Genomic DNA, 26,578 nt, shown 5'->3' on the forward strand with positions numbered 1-26,578 from the left:
ACAGGCTAGGAGTGCAGCCAAGGGGGTCAGGAGACAGCTTTAAGGATTATACCACATAATTAAAAGCGCACTCTGAATATGCTTCCTGGTACCCAGTGCTCAAATATACAAACCTTTTTAGGTAATCATTCTTGGTCCTCATTTGTATCTGAGAGATTTGTAGGCTAAAGTTGCCACACAGGTACTGAGTCAGGAATAGCAAACAAATCAGATACTCGTCTGAAAGCACAAATTACTCATCTAAACTATGAAAAGGCAACACCTTCCTAAATTTGCCCTAACCAGTGAGAACTGGGGGTAGAATGGAAATAAATGAACATGCATGTGTTTTCTTGGTTTGTTTTTGTGAAATGCTCTTTGGGTGCAGCTGATGTCATTTTGCAGAAACTTTCTAGATTTAAAAGTGGGGATTATTCTCCTGAAGAGTTTTGCCATCAGAACTGGCCCAGAATGTTATTCTACCAGATAAAACCTGGGACACTGAACACCCACAATCAAGCCTATATTGTGCTAGCTCAGAGGAAGACCATTTGATCTTCAGTTACTCCTAATCAGCTAGAGCCAAGGCTAGAATTTAGGTCCTCCATTATCTGTATTCTAGGCTAGTGGCTTCCCCATCAGCCTAGAGAGTACAACCACTTGCTCTCCAGCCGTCCCCCATTCCAGACCAAAGTGATGTTAAAACCAACAGCCTCCTATAGATCTCTGCATTTGCTAAAACAGCATATTCTGACATTTCAGTCAAATATTCTAACCAGGTCTGGGCAAGCTGCATTGATTTAACTCTCATTGTTTAAAAATAGGACCTAGCAAGATGTCAGTACCAAAAAAGCTAGCAGTACTGGAAAGGAGGAGAAAATGCTGAAGGCACATATTGATTATATTCAATATGAATGAGCACTTGCCTATCTAATGCTATAATGCACAAATAAATAAACAGCTTAACAATCCAAGCAGCACATACTCACTGATTGAGATAAATAACCATGTATGAACAGGTGTAAATCACACTCCCATATCAAAGTTGTGAAAAACACATATTGTATGTTTTGCACAATTTTCCACTAGAATTATTTCAAGAGAAGCTGCAATAAACCAGAGTTTATTCTCCATATAATGACATTTAAATTGGGCCCGATTTTTTTTGTGTTTTTTTTTGTTTGTTTGTTTGTTTGTTTGTATTTTTTTTTCCAGAAAACTGGCCCTAACTACTTCAATTAAATCTCAGTGTACTATAAATAGGCCCCTTGTCAAACATATAACAAAATGGAAAGACACCAAATAATTAACTTACTATTACAGACGGAAATGCGAAGAACCTTGCCCTGTGTAGTCAGCACTGCCTTGTAGTTTTGATTAAGCTCATGCGTTTGAATCAGTGCCTAATCTTTTCAGCTAATTACTATCTAGTGCCTGCCTGCTTCTAACTACTTTTAATTCCTTAAAAATCTGTTGTTTACAACCATTTCCTTGTTCATTTTTTGGAGAACAAAAAGTGAAAGAAAGGTTTTATTCCCTGGGTTAGGTCTAGATCACATATATGAAGGAGAAGAGAGATTCTGCTACACTTTATTCAATATGATGTTACAAGAAAACAACAGTTACAGCTGACAAACCATTACATCTTTCATAATACAGACAAAGTACAAGGTGTAACAAATAATGCGACATTTATTTTACTGTACTGCTTACTATGCTGTTCTTCTGAAGTATATATATATATATATATAATTACATTAACAATGTTTTAATGTACCAGCCTTCCCCTTTTTATTTGTTAAAAAAAGAACACCTCTTAGTGCACCATACAAAAATCCACGTGGAAGCTAGCAAGCAGGGATTTTGTATGCAGCACCATTGAAATGCATTCTGGGGGATGGGAATTATTAGTGCATCCTTTACTTTTAGATTTTTTGCTTATGTGAAAAATGCAAGGCAGTAACATACAGTCACTCCACCTAAATGCTGGTAGGGGAAAGTATTGTTATGCTCAGTAATGCAACGTAATTCTGTTTATGTGGGGTGTCTGCATTTTGCTCCCCAGTCTGTATAGCCTAAACATTTTATATAACAAAGATTACAAATCCAGTAATATTCACAGATGAGTATTTTGCCTATGAGCATACCAGAGCATTGACTACACATTCGGTTGCATGCACTGACACACAGCACACAGGGGTGTATGTCACCCACTGGCCCACAGGGAATTTATTATCCTACCTTCTTTCCCCAGGAGTCTGAAGCGCAGAACCCCTGCACACACAAGAGAAAGTGAAAACCCCTGTGCTTCTGTCTACTGCAGATTGAATTTTCAGTGTTGCATGTACTGATGACTTATCCTAAACCATGGTTCTGATTAAAAACAATAGTGAGAATTAAAAGTACCCAATCGATGTGGGACGCCATACAGTAATGTAACGTTGGCACGACTGGAGTGTCCCGACTGGTGCGGTGCCTGCTGGGTGCGGATTAGAGCTGATCTGAGCTCAGCAGGAGGGAGGACTAAGCCATCTCCAGCTGGTTGACTTGTAAAGTCAGGTTCTGTGAACTTGAACTTGTAAGGAATTTCTGTATTGTGCAGACCATCTCTATCACCATCTTCCCTTCCCCGTTCACTTAATATTAGATCTCTCACAGAGTTAGAACATGCCCTCCCACTTTTATCTGCCTACTACACCTGCTGCCCTGTGGCTGCTCTCCCCTCTCACAGCAAAGCCACATCCTCTCAGTATCATCAGGAAGGATCTACTGGGGCTCAGCCAAGCGGTAGGAAAATTAAAGTTACACTGCTGCTGGCTATTGACTCCAAGAGAGTCCCACAGTTTCTCAAGGACTGTGCCCCCGAGACTACTGGTCACCAAAGCCAACTTTTGACTGTTGACAGCACGAAACACCACATTCCTGGCACCTCCAGCTTGTCTGGAAGGCCAGGCTACTTCTTCTTGACCCTTTGAAGATTCTGCAGGGAACTGATTTGGGAAGGACGAGAGAAAAGAAGGGAAACGCTACTGATCTTTGCTGAAGCTGTCTCAAAAGCACTGATGGGGTTTAAACAGTCCGTTCTGCAACACTGAGAAGAGCTGTGGTGGAAACCCCACTTCTGCAAGACGGTGGAGAGGTGGGCTAGCTCTCAGGGGGTCCTAACTGATGGGTGTCAATTGGGCTAACTGCAGATAAAGGCTCTGCTGGAAGGAGGAAGAGGGAAATAAGGCTGTACCATCAGTTCCCTGGGCAAAGGAGCTTCTAGTTTCTCAAAAAAAATTTGACATTTCCCAGCAGATTTGATGTTCCAGAAGAACCATTTGCAGCACTCACGTGAAGGGCTCCAGCTTGCTGAGCCCAGGTCCCTTCGGTGCCAGGAGAACCCCCCCAGGGCCCAGAGCCTCCATGGGAGAGCAGCAAGCCCAAGTCACCGCAGGCAGTCGGGGTGCCCGGGAAGGAGGTGCCTAAGTAAGAGATCCCGGTCACTCCTTAATTGATCAGTAGCTGAAATAACCTCACTACTGCTGAAAATCAAGTTACTGTTTAGGAACCTAGATGTTTATGCCTTTTCCTTTGGGTGACTGAGTTTGAAGATTTTTGGACCAACTTTATTTCAGTGGTTGCTTAAAAGCGGGAATGGGGCAGAGAAGCTAATCCCAGGTGCACGTGTGTGTACACACACATACACACACACACGCATACATACCTTAAGCAAACACCGTACGTGAGTCACTATGGATGGTAATGTGCTAGGCTTGTGGGAACAGTTGGGGAATTACTCTCTATATTAAACCTTCAGATGTTTAGTTGAGCAGTGTAATTGCTTGCCTCCCAATTTAAGCTGCCAAGTAGAAGCATCTATGAAACTACCCTTATATTCCTAATTGAAATCTTTGTTACATTTTCAAAAATTCTTCAGATTTTTGCAGCAAGTTTTTTTTTCTAAAAATAGCTAATTTTAATCATCAAACTGCACACGATTTAAGTAGCAAAGATAATGTATAAAAGACTTTTCTCTTACAAAAAAAAGAAACATGAAACCCAAACAAACCACGTCTAAGGCAGTTTCAGTGTGTCATAAATTCAAAAGTTCAATGGTCACTTTTCCCCCCTCATAAACACAGGGGAAAAACTGTAGTAAGTTCTAAATAGGATTGTTACTGAAAGTGGCTTTCAGATGGCTTTTACCAGATCCTGAAGCAGAGATGTTATTGGGGAAAACTGTCTTTTAATGACTGTGCAAATATTGAGAATATTTCCACCGTTCAGCTCTTTGAAAGTATAGACATATCCTCGTTCATTAAGAGGCCTTTTGTAGCTACTTGTGCATTCAAGGATTTGCCTTGTTGGGTGTTTTTTTCTTATTAAACGCTGCTGGAGTTTAATAAGATGGCAGTAGCACAAATCCTTTCCCCCTCCTTTTAAACACTGAAAGCTAACCAAAGTGTTACCACACTTATTAAAAATGTAATTCAATGCATCCAGCAAGCAAAGGATGTCAAATTTATGTGTAGAATAATATTGCCTAGTAAGCGTTTCTGTTTGAGCAGGACTATAACTCAACAGTGGGTTTTGCACCATACCCTGCCCTCTCTGAATGCAAAGCATTGTATAAGGTCAGGGCAGTTTTATCACACCCCTGAACACAATGTTCTCCCCAACCAAAATGTAGCAGGGGCTTCCTTCTCTAAAATCACACAACTTAGATTCTTGCAAAGTTAGCATTTGAATGGTTCATTCAGAAAAGCTATCTAAAGACACAGTATCTGGTAGTGCCTTCCAATCAGCTCAGAATACCTATGGAAAATAACTCGAAAGGTGCTTTGGTGTGGAACAGCAAACAGTCTGGGATAAGGAAAATTCTCCACTTTGCTTTGTATGTGGCAAAGCAACACAGCTAGATTTAATGGCTCATTCAACAAAAGATTTTTCTGTACCTTAGTATCTGCCTTGAATTAAACAGAACAGTTTTATCAACTCTGTTTTCAAGAAAACATTCCAAAAGGTAAATAGTGTGAGGAAAAACATAGAGATGTTAGCCAAGACCCATAAAAGAAAGAAATACTCTTGAAGGGAATAAAAACATAAAGAATTCACTGTATATCTGTCAGCTGCGTACATCTCATAATTTTTGCTTTGTCTTTCTCACAGGCCTATTTTGAAAAGTGGCATGCTACATAGCCTAAGCAGAGTAACCAAATTCAGAGCACTGAAGTAAACATGCAATTATTGCCATGTTTTTAAAATGGATATGTACGGTCTGAGGAGATAATGAAAAAAGAAATAACCCGACAACACTTCAGGAATAGTGGCAAGGTGCTGTACTTGTCAGCCAACCAGACAAGTTGGGCTTACTCTAGCAGAAATAGTCTTCCCATTGGTTGCAAAATATGCACAACTCTCAAAGAAAACACACAGTCCTTTATGCCACCATTGGCTTTTTTTCGTACAGTCGTTACTGAAGAAGTGTGAACACCAAATGTGTTGTCTTAATGTATTTAAGACATTGCTGGTGAAAGCATAAAAATCCTTACAAAGATGCAGCGCTGCAGTGGAAAATCAAACCAAATCAAACACAAAAGACTGAAAGAGTACATGCCATGTATCAGTAAGCAAAAGCTTAATCTTCACATAGTTCTCTGAAATCACAAGGTATCCAAATGCGTGCAAGGTTTTAAATAAATTGCAGGGAAAAAAACAGGGTCTTGCCAGCTTCAATTTTCTTTTGAACAAAATCCACCATAGAGAAAGAAAGGAAACAGGCCATGGTTCCTTCCTGGTGTCGGCCTCCTCACTAGGTTTTTGTTTCCCTCCTCCAAACTGGTAAATTTAATCCTGTAAGGAAACAATATAAATTATAATAAGCCACATTAATTGCATTTTTAAATGATTTTTTACTTGGTAAAACATAGGTTAGTCCAAAGACGGTTATTAAGACACCAGCTCAGAGCAAAGAACAGACTTCCAAAGCAATTTTAGAGCTGGTATCTCAAGAAAATGAACTTAAAACACCAATGTGTTCAGGGTGGTTGCCTAAGTGAGATGTATTAATCCATATTCATATATCTCTGCCCCAACTGCTAATCTTCAGAGGTGCCATCAGCACTCACATTCTCCATGGAAATTACCGGCATAAAAAAAAATAGACAGTAAATAGACAGTTGGCTCTTCTAAAGGTGGTCACACCCCATGAATGCAAAGGAGGGTTGCTAAATGCTGGCACAGCTTCAGGAGGTTACAAGCTCTTTTTGCCCCCTTCCTCATGGAGTCCATAGTGGCCACCTTCACAGCAATGCTTGCAACTACTTTATGAAAAGGTCTCCTCAGGTTTGCTTCCCAGCCGTTATTTGAGGTATCTTGGGGCACATCACAGACATTTCTGCAAATGCAACCAGGTTATGGAGCTCCTCGGTGTGCCGTGTTTAAACACACTCACTTTTATTTCAGTGTTTTTCTGTTAATAGGCAGGTTAACTAAAACCTCTCCTTTCATATACCTAAAATAAACACCACATCAATAGCTTCACTTACATTGTCTTTCACTCTGCTGATGATTCCTGTTTGTATAGGCTCAAAGCAGTGATTGGACTTGCAAGAAGGTATCATGATGTTTTTTGAGATTTAGACAAAACAGGATGCAGGCTGAGAATGTGGGAAACATTATTTTAAAACAAAGCATCCAACAACTGCAAGAAGAGCCAGGTAAAGGCTAGCTGAAGGCTTGATGGACTGAAGCCATTGGAAGGATTTTATACTTAATATAGTTAACTCTTAATAAATGGCAAGTAGAAATCTATGCCAAATAATAAAGTAAGACTTTCTGAGAAATTCTGTAGTTTTTCTAAAGTAGAAAATATATTTGTTTTCCAAGGTTTTTCAAGACCAAGGATTCTAACTGCAGACGTAGTTGCAGGAAGACAGATACAGAAGTATTTTAGCACCTAAGAAAAAGAATGCTGAAATATTCATTGAGCATGAAACTGGTTTGTATTAGCATGTCCTAAAACTATTTAAATCAAACTGGATGCAGGTGCCAGTGAATCTAGTCTAGCCCTCATTTCAAAAGCAGGAGAAAAACAAGGCATCAGTTTTGAACTGCAGTTTCAAGCATAACATTTTAATTGTGGCTTTCATCAAAACAGTCTAATCTCTACACAGCATCTAACTTTCATATTTTCCAGGGTTCTTGTCGTGGTTCTTGAGAGCTCTTCTTCTGCCCATTAAGTGCTGGAATACCTGAATTGGATTAACAAAAGCCTGTTCTTAATGATGTGTGGCAGCATCTTGGGCTCTCTTGGAGCTTGGTCTACCACCCCTTGAGTCCTGCTCGAGTTGTTTCCTAAACACCTCTGGAGTTTGTGGGGAATGTCTATTCCACATGAAAGTCCCACCTTCCCCGGGGTCTAGAAGCTTGGCTGAAGTGCCAATAAATTGTGTTTCAAGGAATACAGTAGAGTTGATCCATTTAGTTTACCCTTCATAACCTTAAAAAGAAAAGCAGTGTTTGGAACATGCAGAGATTCACAACTACTCAGTGGTGAAACACTGTTGACAATATTCCCCAAATTCCACATTTCCCTTCCTTCAAAAGCACTTTTTAGGGATGACCTTTTTGGAGCCCCTCCTTACAAAGAAGCAAATAAACTCCCAAAGCTCCTTCCACCGTTGACCTTTCATCTGCCCCCACCACCATGCATGCTACAGCTGTGGAAGGTGGGCTTGCAGTTTGGAAGCCAGATTTGTCCAGACCCAGAAGCCTGATTTCAGGCTAAACCCAAATTGCTGGAGTTCCAGAGACTATCATAAGCAGCAGGGACATCTTGGATGGATAACAAAATGATCTGGATAGAAATGGCTCCGGGTGGAGGCTCTTCCAGGAGTTACCGAATTGCTCAGATTTGCGAATAACTGCAATTACATTAATTACACAGAACTTTTCATTTCTTTCAGGGGACCTCAGGGAAATTTCTAAAGGAGATGAGCATCACACTTCTCCCAGGGTTGTGCTACAATTTCCTAGTGACAATGGTACATTTTCTGGCTTCAAGTTTGGCTCTGTAGGAAAAGCTGACAACATGTTCTCCAGGGCAGTGCCCAAGCCTGTGAAATGGGGAATACCTTCATCAGAGGCTTAGCACTTCCAGAATCAAGCTCTAGAACATTAAAGCCTCCTTAGAAATTAACAAACTGACAGCTGCTACCATTTAACACAGGGTAAAAACCCCTTTGCATACTGGCAATCACTGCCAGCACCAATGCAGGCTGAGGGCAGAACACAGAGGACTAAGAAATGGGAGCAGAGGTTACATAAATGTGCATGGGAGATTGAAAACTTTTTTACTGAATCCATTTGTTTTCCTGCTCTGGCTTAGTATAAGGCAGCTGACAGATTTATGATCACAACTCCAGCAGCTCCAACTTTGCTGGGTCCTGCCATGCCAGTGCTGCAACTGGAGTAACTGGTTTCTTGCGAAGCCGAGAGCCTGTGTAGTGGTATGGTGGGCAATGCCACCTCCCACCTTCTGCATAGGCTTAAGATTTAGACTAGATCAAACAGCAGACTCGCTGGAAAAGAAGACAATTTGACACCACGTTTGTCCAGTGGTTCTGGCTGGGAAAGGCCAGAAGACACAGTGCAACTGGAACCAGGGAACAGCTAGTGGTGACAGTTTCTCCAAAGACGTGTTGAAATGCACTGCCTGCCCGGTTCGGGAGGCCGGCTTGCATGACAGACCCGCTGCTCGCACCAGCACCCCACTGGCCAGGTTGTTCCGAGGCTCACTGTGCGTAAAATCCTCGCATGATCTTGGACACAGCAAACAAGCCTGGTGTCTACACTGGGAATACATAACATTTGCTGTGCTGCGGGACAGGAGACCTCCTTCTCTTCACTTTTGTTTTGCTTAAGATGGGACTCATATCAAGTAGACACCTCCCCTAAACTGGAGGAAGAGAAGGCTGTCTCTGTCCACAGCAGAAAATACGTAACAAAATAAACACAAAATTTTAAGATTGGTGTGAACCCATCTTTTTATTAAAAAAACATTGTTTCTTCAGTGGGGCTCTTGAACTGACACATCAGTTGTTCACACAACCAAGACCCGAGGCAGGGCCCACCACACAGTGCTGCTGTTCAGTTCCCAGATGACTTAGTACTCCAGTTTTGCATTTTTTAAGATATATTTTAGAAATATCCTTGCTTAGAATTTAATATATTTTCCTGATCACACAAATCAAAGTTTTGCCTGGTGACTTGGCAGATTGTGTTTATGACCTCTGGTCACAGCTTTGCTTATAAAAGTATAAATTGTTAAATGGAATATTTACAACTTGTGATTTCCCAAGAGCAAAATAGGGTTCTTTCAGATCTCTTTAAAAAACCCCAAAACAACAACAAAACCTGAAATGTAACAGACAGTTAAGGCTAAGTTAAATGAACTTCGAATTTTTCACCACAGGTCCAGGTAACTTTGATTTTCATGACTTCTCTACTAAACCTAATAGAAGACTACAAGCAAGTTAACGATGTGCTTGAAATATCAAGTGACCTAAATCAAGAAACTCAGTTGTATGTTTGTTATCTAGAGAAATCATCTGTTTCATACATCCTATTTGTCCCAGATCCCAGATGGGATAAAATAAGGTGTTAACCAACCTTAAAAATGGCAGATGACAACTTCAGAATGCAGTAGCTGTTGATGTAACAGTGGTTCTAGGAAGGGATAGCTTGTAATTTAAACATTAATCACGCTCGCAAGACATGAGACAGAGGAGGGTGACTAAATCTCAAATATTTTTCTTTATTTTAATTAGCAAAAGAATGTCCTTTCCTGTAAAAATGCAGATCACCAATTCAGTACATGCTCCTTTTGGCAGCATCAGCATCCTTCCTTAGGTGCTTTTAATTTTTGTATAAATTATCACACAGGGCAGAGCAGTGCTCCCACAGAGTCCTTAGCATGCAAAGCACACTCAGAGTAGAGGTCTATTTATGTGGCAGCTGATTTAGCATCATTATAAGAGGACTCATTCTACAATGCCAGATTTAAAATAAAAATGTGAGCTGACAACTGGAGATACTGTATTCTCTATGAGCTGAAACATGGAGGGTATTTAAGACCATCAACAATATATTCTTTCTGCTTCTCCCTCTACCACACATGCACACACCACAGATACTGTTCATCCTCTCTAAAAAAAAGTATACTATTAACAGGTGATTTTTCCCCACATCTTTTATTCCTGCCTTTGTTACAGAAGTCATTTTAAAAAGCCAACCAAACATTATCAATACTATTTGCACTCAGATAATATCTACATGCAACTCGTTGCTATAAATATTAATTAATTGGATCACCAATACCCATAATGCAACTTTATTTTGACCTACATGCCCTGTGAACTAGATATTTTTTGGATTCAATTTTCTTAAAACCAACTGTCAGCATCATGTGATGGAAGAGATGAAAAATGAAAATGAGCGTTCCCGCTGTGCAGGTGAGTGACCTGTGGGAGACAGCTCTGCCTGCTAGGATTTCTACACGTACCATCAGACACAGACCAATTGATTAGATCATCTTATACCCGCCACCAACTAGGCTCAAGAGACTAATTAGAGAGAGTACTGCCTGCGCAGGCACCCCATTGACACCTAATTTGCTCAGCCAAAGCCTTTGGGGAGAATGTATTATCTCTGCAGCTGCACTTCATGCATTTCTGATTTGAGGCATAAGCAAGGAGTACTTCTTCACTCTTTTGAGCAAACTGAGCATATAAGCCCTTAAGTGCTAAATACAAGCAGACAAATTAAATCCAGTCAGCCTCCCATAAATTCTTTTTCCCCTTCAAATATATATATATACATAAATACATGCATACATGCCTTATTTTAGATCTGTGTCTATAATATATGTGCACAAATGCAAACATGCAAATAATGTGTATGTATTAGTCTGAATGTGTGTGGAAAGCATGGATACATAAATATATTTCTATAAACATATGCTTTAAAGTATCCAATTTTCACAGTGTACGAGTGCTCTCTTTCACAGGGAAGTTTTACTTCTGTGAGATTTAAAAGAAATGCAATTGTTCTAATATATTAAAAATAAATGATCTGCAATATTGTTAGCTCCGGCTCTGAATTACCCCATGGACAAGGCTCAGTAGACTGCTGCCTATAAAGTTGCTCTGCATATCTTCAGAGGTGTTAGTTCAAAGATTATTTCAGTACACAGCCCAGCTTGGTTGAAAGCTTTTTTTCGATGGACTATACCTTGTTTGTGGTTTCCTGAGGAATACTGTTCACTAAGGCTAAATATAAGATTACTAAAATTGCTTTCTGCTGGGCTTTAGTTTTATCTCGTTATCCATGCCCCAAAATACAGAGGAGAGGCAAGACTTAAGGCTGTCATTAAAAATTTATTTGAAAAAAAAAAAAAAATGACACTAGAAGAACTGATTTTTTTACAAACTGAGAAGGGTTTGAAGTTAATATTTTATGCTATAGGCTGGTATGTGATTCCTGAACTCAAATACCTTGTAACACACATGAAAATGGTGGATGTGCATCACTTCTATAATAGCACTGAAACAAAGTATCTTCTTCCCTGTGATGCCTTTACAAAGCAAATTTCTGGAGCTGAATGAAGCTGAATTGTAACAATTTAATTTCAGCTTGTGTCAAAGCCCCTGCTGACATGGTCAGTTTTTGTGTCAGCTCAGGATCCTGCACCACCGTAACTAAAGAAATAAAGAAGCCTTAGCAAAATACGTGCAGGTTACCTGTGTGGCCTCAACATCTGGTGTAACCTCCTTTGCTAAGTACACTATGAATGCGACTTCCAATCTTTTTTCTAGAATGAGACACAACTTAATAAAGGCAGAAAATCCTCACCTTCCTTCCATTACATGGGCCACGTTTTTTCCAATTCACTTTACATTTCTTTAGCAATATTTAATCTCATTTAATGTTTTAAACGACACCTCTGGATTATCTTGGCAATGGTTGGCTGTTATTCTTTCACAGATGCAGCATTCTATAGGACATTTACACATTACAATAATAACTGCTATCAGTCATTAAAGGTAAACCACATTCGACAAGTTAAGTAACAAAGGGTTTACTGATTAACTTTTTCCTGCTCTTTTCCCCTGTGACTTAGTAACCATATTTGTATTCTTATACACACTGGATTTCCTAGACTCTATCTTCTGTCATGAAAATTGCTGTATATTCTTCTCCACAGTTCTAACAGACGAATCATAATACAGATTTCATATGGACACACTTCTGTTTTAAGAATTCCTCTTCCCACAAAGAATTTCTCACAGATGGACTTTGCGTCCGAACAGAGTACCACAACTCCAAATAAAGGGATTTACATATGGGAGGTGACTGCAGTTTCAGAGTGGGTGTGAGTGGATGACCCTAAAAGAAGTAAGCCCCAGACAAGGACTGTAAACTAGTCAGAAAATAAAAAGGTAGAATAGTAACACAGATATAAACTGAATTATTTTATGAGTATATGTACATTAAATAAGTGACATAACCTTTGAAGGTGAGAGGTCTGTGGCACATGGGGCTGGAAAGCAGAAACCAAGATTTTATCTTTGTTACTGAATGTGACTGTAAGCAAGTCAGTTTATCCCTCTGTAACCTCTGTTTCCTTAACAGGGGCTTTGTTTTATATCCTAGCCTCTGGGTTTAGAGTGTCTCCCAAACTCAGTTTCCAATTTTAGCTGGATCCATCAATAGTTCAAATTACATAAATACAGTTAAACTTAACAAAATGCAATATTAGAACAGCTGCAAACTTTGGAAGTTGTTGAAATTCTTACTTGGACTGTGAGTTTTCCAAATGGTACCTTTATGTACAATAAGAGTCCAACGTGACTGTCCCACATCACCTAGGACCTTGTGAACACGCATCCAACAGTCCAGTGTGGGAGGCTGATTCTGAAGAGCCAAGGCTTACCCTTAAATTATACACCAGTTGCTAAGTAGCGTATATGTGTATCTATAATTGCAAACCAACCATGCATACTTTGCACATAGGTCTCTTCAAAATATAATGTATTCCTTCATAGTGTGTCTTGTTAGGAAAAAAGGGATAGAAGTCCCGATCTTCACTGTAATGTATTTTATACACAATATTCACTTCCCATGATATTTGATAACATGACTGGTTTCACAGTTGATTTGTAGGTACACCTTTAACTTCTGAGTGATTGTGGTAACTTCCAAATTAGTTTTCTCCAAGTCTTTCAGCAAAAATTCTTTCCTACCCTAGCTGCCCACAGCTGAAGTTTTTTCTTTGAGTTGAGAACAAAGTCCACAAAGCCTTTTACAATTACCATTTGAATAAGGCTTCACATAAAAAATGGCCAGGGCTGAATCTACTACATGTCTTCTAGTTTTCAAGAATAAAGCACAGCCCTCTGTGAGTGAGAGCTGGGAAAAATAATACTTCAGACGAAGATACTACAAAAATAGCAGTGTTATTGAGCTCAATATAGTTTGCAAGCAAAGCCATAGAAACCTTATTAAAAACAAAAAAGCAAACTGAGGATTTTGGTACACAAGACCAGAAAAATATTAGTGCTACTTGTTTGCAAGAACATACTTTTCGAAGCTGACAAATGGCCAAATCCTTACAACTTCTTATACCTTCCTGTTTGTTTTTCCTTTTCCAAAGGCTTCAGGATTCAGTATCTTGTTTATATTTTTAATGGCTTAAAGATTTGTCTGCTCCGAAATTGAATCCCTATAAAGGCACAAACTTTCACTTGTGATTATATCAGTAGCAAAACTGAAGGATGTAACTCAAAGATTTTCTAGATTCCAATATGCAAGAAACCCAAGCAAGCCCTTTTTTTTTTTTTTTTTTTTTTCTGATTAGTGTGATGTGTCTGAATTGCTATGCTTCTCACCCTGGTAACTTGCAAAATATCCTACCAAAGAGGAACTGACTGAATGTGAACTGGAGAAGTGCTGCCTCCCTGAATCAATGAGAACCTAAACCTACAATTTTTGCCACTGTTTGGCACAATGGGATTCTTATCTCAGCTGTAGAACCAGCTCTCTATTCAGAAACAGATAAGTAAATGTTATGCCTGAACAAGATTTGTAGATAGCTTAATTAAAACATCTGAAAGAAAAAAAAAAAAAAAGCCTATCAGTTAATGGCTGCAGATAACAGAACTGAGAAAAGGACATACCCATTGGAAGATGATATACAGCCATTAATGCTCAGGTTTGTTACTGGTTTGAACCCCTCTCTGGAGAAAAGGAACACCAGGAAGAGCTGGTGAGATTTCCTCATTGCAATCTCTTGCTAAACCAAACAGCCAAGGGACTGGAGATTCAACTACAAGCAACTGGGTGCAAGTGAGCTGAGCTGTGGTACCCTTCCACCATGTCTCATCTTTGTGGCAGAGCCAGCTTAAGGAATTCCCACTGCCCTCAAACATCACTCCTTATTCCCGCCCTGCAACTTGTGTCCCTGTCACTTGTCTTGATAAAACTGTCTGTGGGACTCCCTGCACACTGGATCACTAAAAGTATCAGAAGTGGGATTATTTTTAATGCAGATCCCAGGGATCCAGTTTATATCAAACTCAGATACAGTTGCACCAGCACAACTAACAGGATTGAAAACTGGTGAGGGAGCGAGAAGGAACTGCCTAGATAGAGCTAGGCAGAAATTTATCACTCTTTTTACCTGCAAAGACAAAATCATGGAACAACATCTTTATTTTTCATCAACAGCAGTTCCCCAGTGCATTACTCATAACAAAGCATCACTTCCTCAAGTCTGAAGCCACCTCCCAACTCACAAATGGCTAATTATTTTCAGGTATCCAGGAAGACAGTGAAATCTGCCTTAGCTGGACACTTAGGGAGAAGTTGTTGCATAATGACCTACTAATTAAAAGGGAAGAAAACCATACTTAAAAGATCTGGGAATACCCATAAGATTGCCTAATAAGGATAATCTCCTGTACATATTTCAAGGGAGCAGCAAGTAAGAGATGGCTGAGAGCCCATGCCTCTGACCGAAAAAGTTCCTTGAATTTTTTGGGTTGGTTTTCATTTTTTTAGCAATAAAAATATGTTGGCCTGCCAACATATCAAGGATATGTTTAACAGTTTGTGAGGCTTCAAGTCATATTTAACCAGAGTTCAGAGACTTCAGAAAGATAGAAAAGCATCTGATTCTTTATAGGTCAGTATCTAGCTTTGAATGAAGAATACAACCCTTCAGTCAGGTAGAGGAGATCAACTGTGCCCTAATCCAAATACCACGCATTAAATTTATTGACTGCCAGCCTCAGGACTGACGGTCACTGCTATTTAACAGTGCTATTTATCAACTTGAACCTAAGTGTATTTCTTTTATCTGAAGCACAACAGCTGACCAACTCAAAAGCCAAATGAGATAATGTGCCTGATCATCTCTCTCCTCTCCCCTCTCCCCCCGGCCCCCATCTAAAATAACAAGTATATAACTTCAGAGAATTTATTTGGAAATTTATTCCTGGTTTTCCCTGTCATGGCTTTTATCCCTGAAGCAAAGTCTGCTTGAGAAAATGACATATGATAGACTAAATGCCTGCCAGATGACTCATTAGCATTTACCTCTTCCCAAAAATTAAGCATTGACTCATGCAGAGATCCACAGGTACTTAAAAACAGGGAATTTTGCATACATGTGATTGTTAATATTAGCCAAGTTACTTCTTGAAAGATAAGTGCTCTTGGAACAAATTTAGTGCTTCTAGTGTAATCAGTGCAAAGTAGCTATGGGATAGTCTTGAGATGGGTGTGGACCGTTTTGCACTTTGGCTTACAGAAAACAAAGATTCCTTCGAATTTAAAGATACCTCTGCAAGGGATCACAACACTATAAATTATCTTAGTCCCCACAGATAAATGCTAAACATTAAGAAAACAACGTGTGAATGTTTATCATTACCAAAATCATTGTAGTACCCCGAAAGTACCTACAGGCAGCTTGGAATTATGTTTGTTAGTTCTTCCTTGCAAAAGAGAGAATGAATGTTCAGATGGACAAGAAAGAAGAAAGAGGGCTGGGTAAACTAATAAAAAAAAAATCCATTTCTCACCTGCATTTTTATTTTTGTTAGTGTTTTTCCTAGACAGTACTTTTCAAACGAACAAGGAATTCTTAATTAATCTGGAATGTGGAGTTATGAATGCTTTTGGTTTAGCTTGACAGAACAGACATCACTTCAGTTGCATTCTGGATAGCAAAGATCCTTCTAGCTATGCACCATCTGGTTATACGTTCTATTTGCTGCTGTGGCTTTTCAGAGACTGAGCATCATACCAGAGTGGTCATGTCAATTAAAATACATTTTTTAGGACAGCACTGCAACCCTTAAGCACACATAAAATTAGAGAGAAAGCAGACCTCACATGCTGAATCAGAAGGATCTTTCCCACAATTATAGTATATTAAATTAATGGCAAGTTTAAATAATAGATGTATTTAAATCCTGGAATATAGTTCCAAACACCATTATGTCCAAAGCTCTTAGGCTATGTGTCCACCTACACCATGAATGCTATACAATGGTTTTGACAGAGAGATCAGGAAGTCTTTGGAGTTACGTTTTTAGGACTTAATTGTTTCCCAACCCAACAGTTCTTAATACTAGAAGGGGGCAGGGGAGAAAGAAATCCCAGTTTAGGAAATGCAGTGGTGTCTATATGGGATATTGCTTGCCTCTGTGCTGATTCCCTATAGGTTCTGCCGGTGCTTACTGAATACTGCTATGCAGTCCTTTCGCCTATACAGCTCTCTCTTGGGATTCTTGCCGAAAATCTGTGACATTAGAAATAATTACTGTCAGCTTCAGGCCAGCTGCTTTTTTCCCTGCCAGTTCCATTTTTACATACAAAACCATATGGAGCACTGAAACAGAAATATTTCCCCAGTGCGGTCTCTGTGGCATTAAATGAAAAAAATGTTCCAGAATTGGCACCTCTACAGAGCATCACTACAGCAATGAGGATATCCTGTCTAGTTTATAAAGAGATCACAAAGCAGCTCAGTGATTTTATTTCTCAGAGTTCCCACTCTGGCTGTGGTAAGAACCTTTTCCACTTGTATGACTAAGATGTTCAAATATAATGCATGGTTTGGGAAATCTAGCATGAGGTACTTCTCATAGACACAACTTTTAGAATCAGTGTAGCACCCACACCCTCTGAAAATCAGGCCTCCTTCAGATATTACAGAGGCTTCCCTCCTCCTTCTAATTGTTTTTTGAAAGACATATTTTTAAAGAGCAGTCTCACACACTTGAGAGGCTTCATACATGTGGCAGAAAAAGCAGATGTCAAATCAGGCACAACATACCATGCATTTTGTGGTATGCAAAGAGAGGGATCATGGTAAGATGGAGTACTAAAGACTTTTTTTTCAGTGCCATAAGCATCAGTTTTCTTGTAACTGCAAGAAATACTTAATCTTTTTTTTGAAGCTCCATTATAAATGTAAGGTTTTGCATAGCTCATTTAAATAGTTTAAATGACACAAGGTTAAGAACAGGAAAGCCTTTCACCAAAGGTGGTTAGTCCTTTTCAAAGATTTCATATTATTTGAAGCTTACTTTCACTGCATTCTTTTACCTTGGCTGCTTCCCAAGTGGATATAAGTTAATTAAATAGGATTTTGACCCTTTAACCTTCCCTATAAACTGCATCTTTACCTAACTCTATTTAAACAAATCAGATAAAAAAACAATCATGTAGCAGAATATGTATTTTTACAGCTGTGGAAAAAACAAACATGTCTATTAAGCTTATTTGTAAGTACTTAGTAGTCAAAGCAACAGCCAAGACTCATGGATGATTTTAATTAAAATAAATTTGGGTGGGCATACAAATTCATTTATGATGGCTTTTCTCAAACTGAAACTTCTCTAGCATTACTGAACAGCACTGCTCTACAGTAAGTCCTCTTTTTGTTTGTGCCAACTGAAGTTCAATCCACTTGATTAGCTGGTATTCATTTTATGAGTCATGTAAAGTGTAGCTAGTCTCTATGAAAAATATCAAAGATATGAGGCTGAAAACTTTTACAGGAAAGGAAAGAAAAAAAGAGCAGAACAGATGGGCAGATAATAACAATACAGAATGATACCCAGCATTTCTATATCAGACATGCTCTGGATCTGATTATCAAAAGAAGGTGAAATAGATGCATCAGGAGAACACCGTGTTGCTTTCTACAAACAGATAGTGTGACTTTCTGTGTATCATTAGCCCTTTTCACCTTAAAATACAGGCTTCTGAATATAAACACTGCCTTATTATCTCAGATTAGTAGACCCTTCCAAAAAATGACAGAGCCTTTTAATTTGATCCAGAAACAAAATATAATTTAGGTATGAAAGATGGTAACAGTTACGTATGAAGAAATAAGTAACTAGCTCACAAAGAATGAACAAAGAATTAAACTGCCTCTTTGAGCCTAAGTGATGTGCTCAGGTCTCCACACAGGCAGTGACAAAGACACTGCCACTGGAGCCTGAACACTGATCACATCTCCCACCCCCAGCAGGGACTTCATAAATTGAGTTCATCACAGAATGAAATCCTTCCAAAACATAGGCCTTTGGTTTGATATATTAGTCGTGACACTATCTAACCACCTTACTGGTGAGTTATGCTCCAATTTTGCAGCCATTTGGTGATAAATACATGCATATTCAAGAGCATTAGATTTTGATGATTGACTGGGACATATTTGCCTGTTTCCGGACACTTCTCTCAACCCATTAAGAACGCGTAAGAAGCCCAAGCCCAAGCCCCCCACCACAGCATGAGCAGAGAGATAAGGGCACAGGCAGGGAGGCAGACCTGAGCACCGACTCCCATCTTCTGAGGTGCACCTCATCTCCTCATTAAAAGGGTTTAGGGTTTTTTAATGGCATCACACATCATGTTTTGTCCATCTTTGGCAAACTACATTAGACCAGGGTTGCTACCACGCACAGGCTGTGATAACAAATATTAATAGGAATAAACTCTTCCATTTTTCACATTGCAATGAAGTCGATCATATACACTTACCAGTGAGGTTTCTCTGCTCCCCTTCACTACCACCAAAACAAAGGTTTATAAAGTAAGATCTAGCAGTAGAGCATGCCCAAAGTAAAAAAAAAAAAAAAAAAAAAAGTGATCAAAAAAGGCTCTGGAAATTCTGGCAATTATAATAAATAGTTTAAAGGCATGTCAACAGCTTGTAACTCTCCCCCCTCAGAACATTTTTATCCCTACAAGTAATAACTGACAATAACTGTACTGTAAACTCAGAAAGATACATACTTTGTGCTTTGAAAGGGCTTTGCATAGAGTTATTTTAATTATTTTCCTTATATAGTAAGTGGAGGATGAAAAAGAGATTTCTGAAATAAGAAATGTTATTGTTAACTCACTAATCACAGCTGAGGGACTTAGGGGCAGTCTGGTTTCTGAAATATCCTTGAGCTTATTTTACAGAATTGACTAAGTTGGTGGTATCCCTGTCAAATGGATTTCAATGCAAGGCACCAAAACTTCCTTTATGCAGAAGTACAATAGACAACACTGGATGCTGAAACCATATCCTGGAAAATTTTAGAACACTAATATTTGAAACGGGATTTTTATTAATTTAAAGAAGCTAATTTTTCATTTGTAAATGACTATTTATGAGGTGATTGAGTTTAGAGTTGATGCATAACACACACACTACGTTATTTATTTTTTAAACATAAAATACATATCCCTGCTGTTTTGAGAAACTACTGACCCTTAAGAGTCAAAGCAAGGGCTTGATTTCTCTCCTTTGATTCAGGGAGCCCCACAGATGAGGGGGTTATGAGCTTCCCTATTTTGCTTCTTGACATTCAACACGCTTATGGCTTGGGACCAGTGGAGTAGCTGGTGTCGACACATAGGTAGAGCTGCCAGGAGGACCTCACGTAAAAGCCAAGATGATGGCCAAGGAGCCCAGCGTGGCAGTGCAGACCAGGAGGGCACTCTGCAGATGAAGCCAGGCAACCACACAGCTACAAACTATGAGGTTTCACAGCAGAAGCTGCTATAATATGGAAATAGATTCTTACCCTCCAGGCCCATATGTCATCACACCAAGCTAAACTGAAGTTGCCAGCTAAAATGGGCAATTTCACATGAACTTGGCAGGGTGACTGCCAACACAGAGCTTGTTTTCCACTGGTGCCACCCACTCTGCTAATCCAATTCTGCCTCCTGATTTGCTTTTAAATAATAATGAATGCAGCAGATGGGAGGGGAAAATGTTCCTGGCAGTTAAGCCAGCATGCAAGTGAGGCTCTTTACTTTTCATATATCTTGTGCAAACTAGCTCTAAATGCAATGTCAAGTGATTAATAGTGGTTAAACGAGAAAGCCTGGATTTGCCACGTTCTCAGTCATTCAATCTTTGACCAGGACAGGCAGGCAAACAAAACAGACAGGAGGATAACATGTTGAAAGAGAAGGAACCCACTTTCATAACATTTAACTTCGATAAGGAGAGGGATGGACTCCTCTTCCCATCCTTGCAAATGACATTTTGTTTTTTTTTGGAGGGGAGGGGAATAGGGAGGGTTTAAGCAGCAGAGCAATATTAAAAATACCTTTCAAGTCAAACAGTCAGTAATCAGGACAGGCACTATTGAGTGCTATCCCGTGGCTCACTCCTTTTTGATCAGGCTAGGGAATAGGGACGTGACTGTCAAGAAAAGGGGCTGAAGGAGACACGGAGAGGCAGAGGGTAGACGTCAAAGTGCATATAGCCAGGAGGCTACATGTCTTTCCAGCAGTGGCAGGAGGACCTATTATTCCTGGGTCACACAACATTATCTCCTGTCCAACAAACAGCAGGTATGCTTGTTTTCACAGTGCACCATGTTTTCTCTTGTGTCAGCCTGACACAGAGGATAATCACCTCCTACTGCTACCTGCTGGCCTCACACTGTGGATTGAAAGGTGTGAATCCCTCTGACAACACATCTCGATTAAGGTGAAAGAAGGCATCAGTATGATTCCATACACCAAAACTTCTTTCTTTCACTTCCTCAGTTTCTGAAAACTTGGGAAATTACAACTCTTGAAAGCAGTTAAAACTGCTTGTGCAATATTGCATCTAATCTCTTCTACATCTGTAGTAGTCTTTAACACATGATCATTTCCTTGCCTCACATGAGACCCTTGCCACGTTCACTGCTCAAACTATACACTGCTTTTGTAAGACAAAGAATTTTATTGAAAATAAGACCCCTGACTCCTTTATTGTGGAAGTTGGAAGGTCACAAGTAAGTTGAGCAGGAGATGAACAAAAGTAAGAAAATTTCAGTAGCTGAATGCCTAGAAAGTTGCATTTGAGTCCTGCTTCTGCTGTAGTTCCTACATGACACTAGGAAAGTTTTATCAGAGCTCCTGTGTGATGTTAGAGAAGTTACATGAACCTATTTTATTTATTTTTTTTCTAACAGAAATTCACTTGGGAATTCTTTTCTGTATAATTCAAGATGGTTCCTGGCTTGGGCTGCTGATACACTGAGCAGTCACTGCTCCAACTGAGGTCAATGCAAAATGAAATCCAGTCTGAATATATTAAGCACTAAAAGATGCTAGGAGCTCTGAGAAATCAGGCAAGAAAAATTGATTTATTTTTAACAATTGCCATTTTAATACCTACATTTAATACCCTGTGCCTCAGCTCCTAGTGTGTAAAATGGACACCTCTGTGCCATCTCAGCTCATGGAGGTACTGTGAAGGTGGCTTCCCAATGCTGGCAAGGAACTAAATACAATGCATCATGAAAAGCCTCCATGGAAATTAATGATTCCATATCTGGTGCAGGCTATGGATGTTGTAGCCATAATGCATAGGAGCAAACACTGAATGATGAAGATGAGAAGAAACAGTAACTATCCATGTTCACAATCAATTATGCTGTAAAAAGCAATTTGGGGTCCTAAAGAAATAATAGTATATGATCCAGCAAATGAAGACTGTAGATGTATGCATAAATCACAGGTGGAAGAAATAAAATTCGAAACCCTAATTTTTGTATTTCCTAACTACTGTTTGAATTTGCCACTTCAATAAAGTTCTTGAAGCAGACTTTAGGAGAAGACAGTGTTGCTAATAACTAATGGTACATCTTCCCAGTTAAGTCACAAATAGGGCAAAGAGATTTGTGCTGTGAAACATAAGCCCGGCTCAAATTTACTATCAGCTTCTATGTATTTCAACTGAAACACTTTGTCTGGTTTGAAGTTGCAAGACCACAGTAACATAGTTTGAGATGGCAACCTTTGATAATACAAGATAACAGATATTCCATTGTGTAAATTTCATGATCTCTGTTTTTCTATCTAATATAGAGAGTTTAGCATATGCCTTCTAAAAACTGAAAGAATTTCATACAGGCGTCTATACTGGCCTGTTGTTTGTACTAATTAAATTAGTTTCCTGTTGAGTAAGTAAAATACTGGCAGCCAGGAACAGTTGGGGAGACAGCTCAGAGGCTTAAGCACTGAACCATGAAGTTTTCTGTTTACTACAATATTAAACAAGTAGACACTCTTGCTGACATTATGGGGAATGAAAGAGCATTCTGTTAAGATATTTGTTTCATTACTGTTCGTGAACTACTGCTCTTCTTAGAGATTTTTAAAGATACAAAAGGTATTTCATTTTATACAGTTAATTAAATAAACATAGCATTTCATTTAAAAATACGTATGTCAAAGTTATAGCTGAATTTGAACTTCAAATCTAAGGGGTCAAAACTCAGAAGGGAGAAATAAGTCAAACAGCTGCCCAATAACCCAGCCTCATCTTGGGCTCTGTACCTCCACTCTCATGATCACAAAATGAAAACTTTATACAGTGCACAGATCTTCAGCCCAAGCACCTCACAAGTGGTCTTCACACCTTGAAGGTTTAGGGCAAGAGACACTGTGTCTCTGATCTTCTATTCTAGTGGCTTTCTGCAACTGCTGGAGAGTTTTCCATATGTATAAATAAAGCGTAACGACAAAGGAGCGCATGCAGTCTATGAATGGGAGGTCCAAATAGCCATTCTTACTTCAGATTCATGTTTCCTTGTAATGTAAGAGTTCTTAAAGTATTATGAATTGTTTACATTAAAATATACATGCTTACCACACTACATATACACTGAGACTTTGTGTGCATATATTTAGCTCAAAGCTAATCTCTGAATAAAAGCCCTTTTCTGAAAATAGAGATTTATAAAAAGAAACACTGATAAACTTTCAGCTATAGGGACTCTAGTGGTCATTGCAAAAACAGCATTGCAACACAAAACCTGTGTGATTTTGTGGATCACCCCATAAATCTTCCTTTGTCCCATGAGTTTAAGTTTTCAGCCAAGAAAAACAACATTCTTCATAAAATTAATGAAAACAAGCTGCTCTTTGCCTACAGAAAAAGATTTTTCTTAATTACATTTTTTGCTTTGAATCATATATCCTGTAGTTTGATTAAATCCCCTTAGAAGTCAACTAAAAATTAGAGCTTTGCAGCGTGAACCTCAAAGGTGGTGTTTACTTGGAGAATATAAACCCACTGTGCCTCTGGAAGCTGATATTTAAAGCAAGAATAAGAGCAATATGCAAGACAGATTTTATTATTTTCATTATGTCACTGCATAAATTTATTTTCAGGGCTCAGAGTTTGCAGAGAAATATGATCTGGCCAATGTATTTATTAGAAATAAATGGGCTGTATAAATGAAGGTAGATAAAGCAAGAATACTGGAATTCTGGTTAATCCCCTGAGGCAGTAAATCAGGATTTCTAAAGCACTTAATGCAAAATATCTGCATCAAGGGGTTAAATATATAAAATATGAAAAGTCAAAGACAAGTACTAGATTAAAAGGTTACATGGAGACAGTGCTGAAAAAAATGGAGCCTGCTGCTAAATAGATATCCAACAGACATTTATTTAGGTTCACTGGCTGCAGCAGCCACTGGCATACTCTAAATGAACTCTCATACAACAAACAAAAATCAAACTCTAGTGACAGTCTTTGATCATTTTTTAGCACCAAAGCAGAAAATTTCCTTGCGAGAACTGAGCTACGTGGACATGATTAAGATAACACAACTAATTGCCCTAACTAAAAAGTAAAAATGCCAGTTGTCTGTACCCTCACTGCATGCTTATGGCCTCAGTAGCTCAGATGAGCCCTGTATCCTTCCTGGAAGACTGAGTCTTATCACCAGTGGAGACAGCAGACAGTGAAAAGGCATCACTAATTAACTTAAACACTCATTGAATCAGTTCCTATTCACCTGAAAATCTCCCTCCCTCCAGAGTCAAACTGGTCCAAAGAACTAAGTCTTTGCCAGGCCTAAATTGTAATTCAGACTGAAGAAAAATGTTCTTTCACTCTGGGTCCCAATCCTTTGATACACAAAAAGTCTTTAAAATCTTGTCTGTATGTACTACTAAAGATCTACCTTAAAAAAAGCCAAAACCCCCAGCCAGCCTAAACAACAAAAAATGAATATATTGCTCATACAACCAGCATATTCCCTCAGATTCTCTGAGCAGCAGATGTATTCCTAACACAACTGCAGCCATCACCCACAACCAGTACGCACTGGCTGCAAACCTCAGAGGTACACTTTGTCGTAAGTTATGAAGCAACAAGACATACGTTGTGCTTTTATGCATGCACATGGATAAAACTGAACTTATTTTTTTTACTAACATATGAAGACTGTATCCCTGACCCTTTAAGGGACGCCATGCAAAGAGACTGGTACCCAAACAGAGCTTGTTTGAAGTCAGTGTGGTTTTCCTGGTGGGAGACAGGAAGAGATGGGAATTACTGAGTTAAATTTGTGTATTAGTATTTTCAACATAAATTAAATACTTGCAGCTAAAGCAATAAATACTGAAATCCTACTACGCATTGATGCCTTTTAGATCTTTGGGAAGGCAAGTGACCTTGATCCTGCCTCTGCCGTTCTAAGCTTAAAAGTTTCAAATTTTAAAGGAAATTTAGTCCAGATCGAGAGAATTCCTAAGCCCCATACTGACACCTCCAGAAACTTCATTGGCTTCAGTAGGTCTTAATCGCATTCCTACAGCTAAATATTTGTTTGGCTGCATTCCTAAATTAAAGTGCTCATCACTTTTATTCAGCAAGGTAATATCAAGTACTATTTCACGAATCAAGGAATAGCTTCAAATTCCTATGAAAAGATGCAGAGGATTAGCTCTTGTACACATCTTTTTCTGTTTGAGACAAGGCTGACAGAATCTAAAACCCTCAACGTGGGTGATATGTATTTGTTACACCTTTTAACCTAAAATTAACAGTATAAAAGTTAGTTTCTAACACCAAAGTTTTCTTTCTTTTCCCACCTCTCTGTTAAACATACACACCTGTATTACACTCAACATGAAGTCATTCAAATAAGCATTAAAATGAACTTCTACCTTATCTCTTGAAAGCTTTGATACCCTAAAAATGCATTTTACCAGGCACTTACATCTTGTTTTATTTAATGTTATTATCTGCCTGTGGAGTGGGTACTCCACTCATATCACCTAGATGTTGTCAAATCTTAGCCCAGCTGAGCAAGCTTTAGGGCATTTTCTCACTTGATATTTGGCCTCATGATTATCACTCATGCACAGAAACTACCAAAAAAAAAAATGCCCAGGGAATGGCTAATAGTCTCAAAGCTACTATTTTAAAGGGAGATATTGATAGAATTAACACATCAAAAATGTGTGAACTGTGAATTGTGCTCATTATGCACAATATTTTACTTGTAAGAATTGGCTACTATGATTACCATACAGTTGTCAAAATTCGTTGTAAAATGGCATTATTTTGACAATCCAGTTTTACAGTGATGCTTAAAAATACTAAATGAACACAACAGACATGTACTTACTTGGGAGAAGCAAATCTTGGGAGAAAAAAGGACACTTTAATCACTATTTTTATACATTTCACAAAGCTGATACCTTTACTCCCATGGGTCTGCATGTGTGTGTGTGAATGCACAGGGAACATGCTATCACGGCATTGCTAATTTGTCTGGATTTGACCTCTGAGGAACAGTTTGTGTCATCATGGAGCTAAAGCACTGGTAAAACATTTGTGTAGATAAAAGACCTCAAGCAGTTAACCTGCTCAGTGGAGGCAACGCAACCGGGCACCAGGATAATGACCTCTACCCAAATGGGGAAGGTACATCAATGTAATACTATGACAGCAAGACAAAAGATGACAGTAGCTCAGCAGGAAAACATTAGCAATGATATAACTCTGGGTACTGTGTGTGAATGAAATGCCTTATGAAGTGCAATGTCAACCTGTTTTTACCTAATAATGAATTAACATTTTAGTATTTAAAAGAAAAAAAAAAAAAAGAAAATCACATCCAACTTTGTTCTTCAGTTGTATTTTAAACTCTTGCTTCCATTCCATTTTATTTTTTCCTAAATAAAAATCGCGATAGAAGTAAATATACCATGTGGGTAAAAGTTACAATCC

The 26,578-nt window shown here is 38.9% G+C and overlaps 1 protein-coding gene across 7 annotated transcripts in view; it reads right to left on the bottom strand.

Moving 5' to 3' along the window:
• Positions 1–1,553: 1,553 nt before the first annotated feature.
• Positions 1,554–26,578, bottom strand: part of CDK14 (cyclin dependent kinase 14) — a 320,024-nt gene continuing 294,999 nt past the window's right edge. For all 7 annotated transcript variants that reach the window (XM_042801716.1, XM_032991372.2, XM_032991368.2 and 4 more), the window contains one exon: positions 1,554–5,817. The gene's annotated coding sequence lies outside the window, so the exon portion shown is untranslated. The remainder of the gene's footprint in view (positions 5,818–26,578) is intronic.

The sequence above is a fragment of the Tyto alba genome, unplaced genomic scaffold, assembly GCF_018691265.1.
Source record: "Tyto alba isolate M040663 unplaced genomic scaffold, T.alba_DEE_v4.0 Super-Scaffold_38, whole genome shotgun sequence".
Classification (NCBI taxonomy): domain Eukaryota; kingdom Metazoa; phylum Chordata; class Aves; order Strigiformes; family Tytonidae; genus Tyto; species Tyto alba.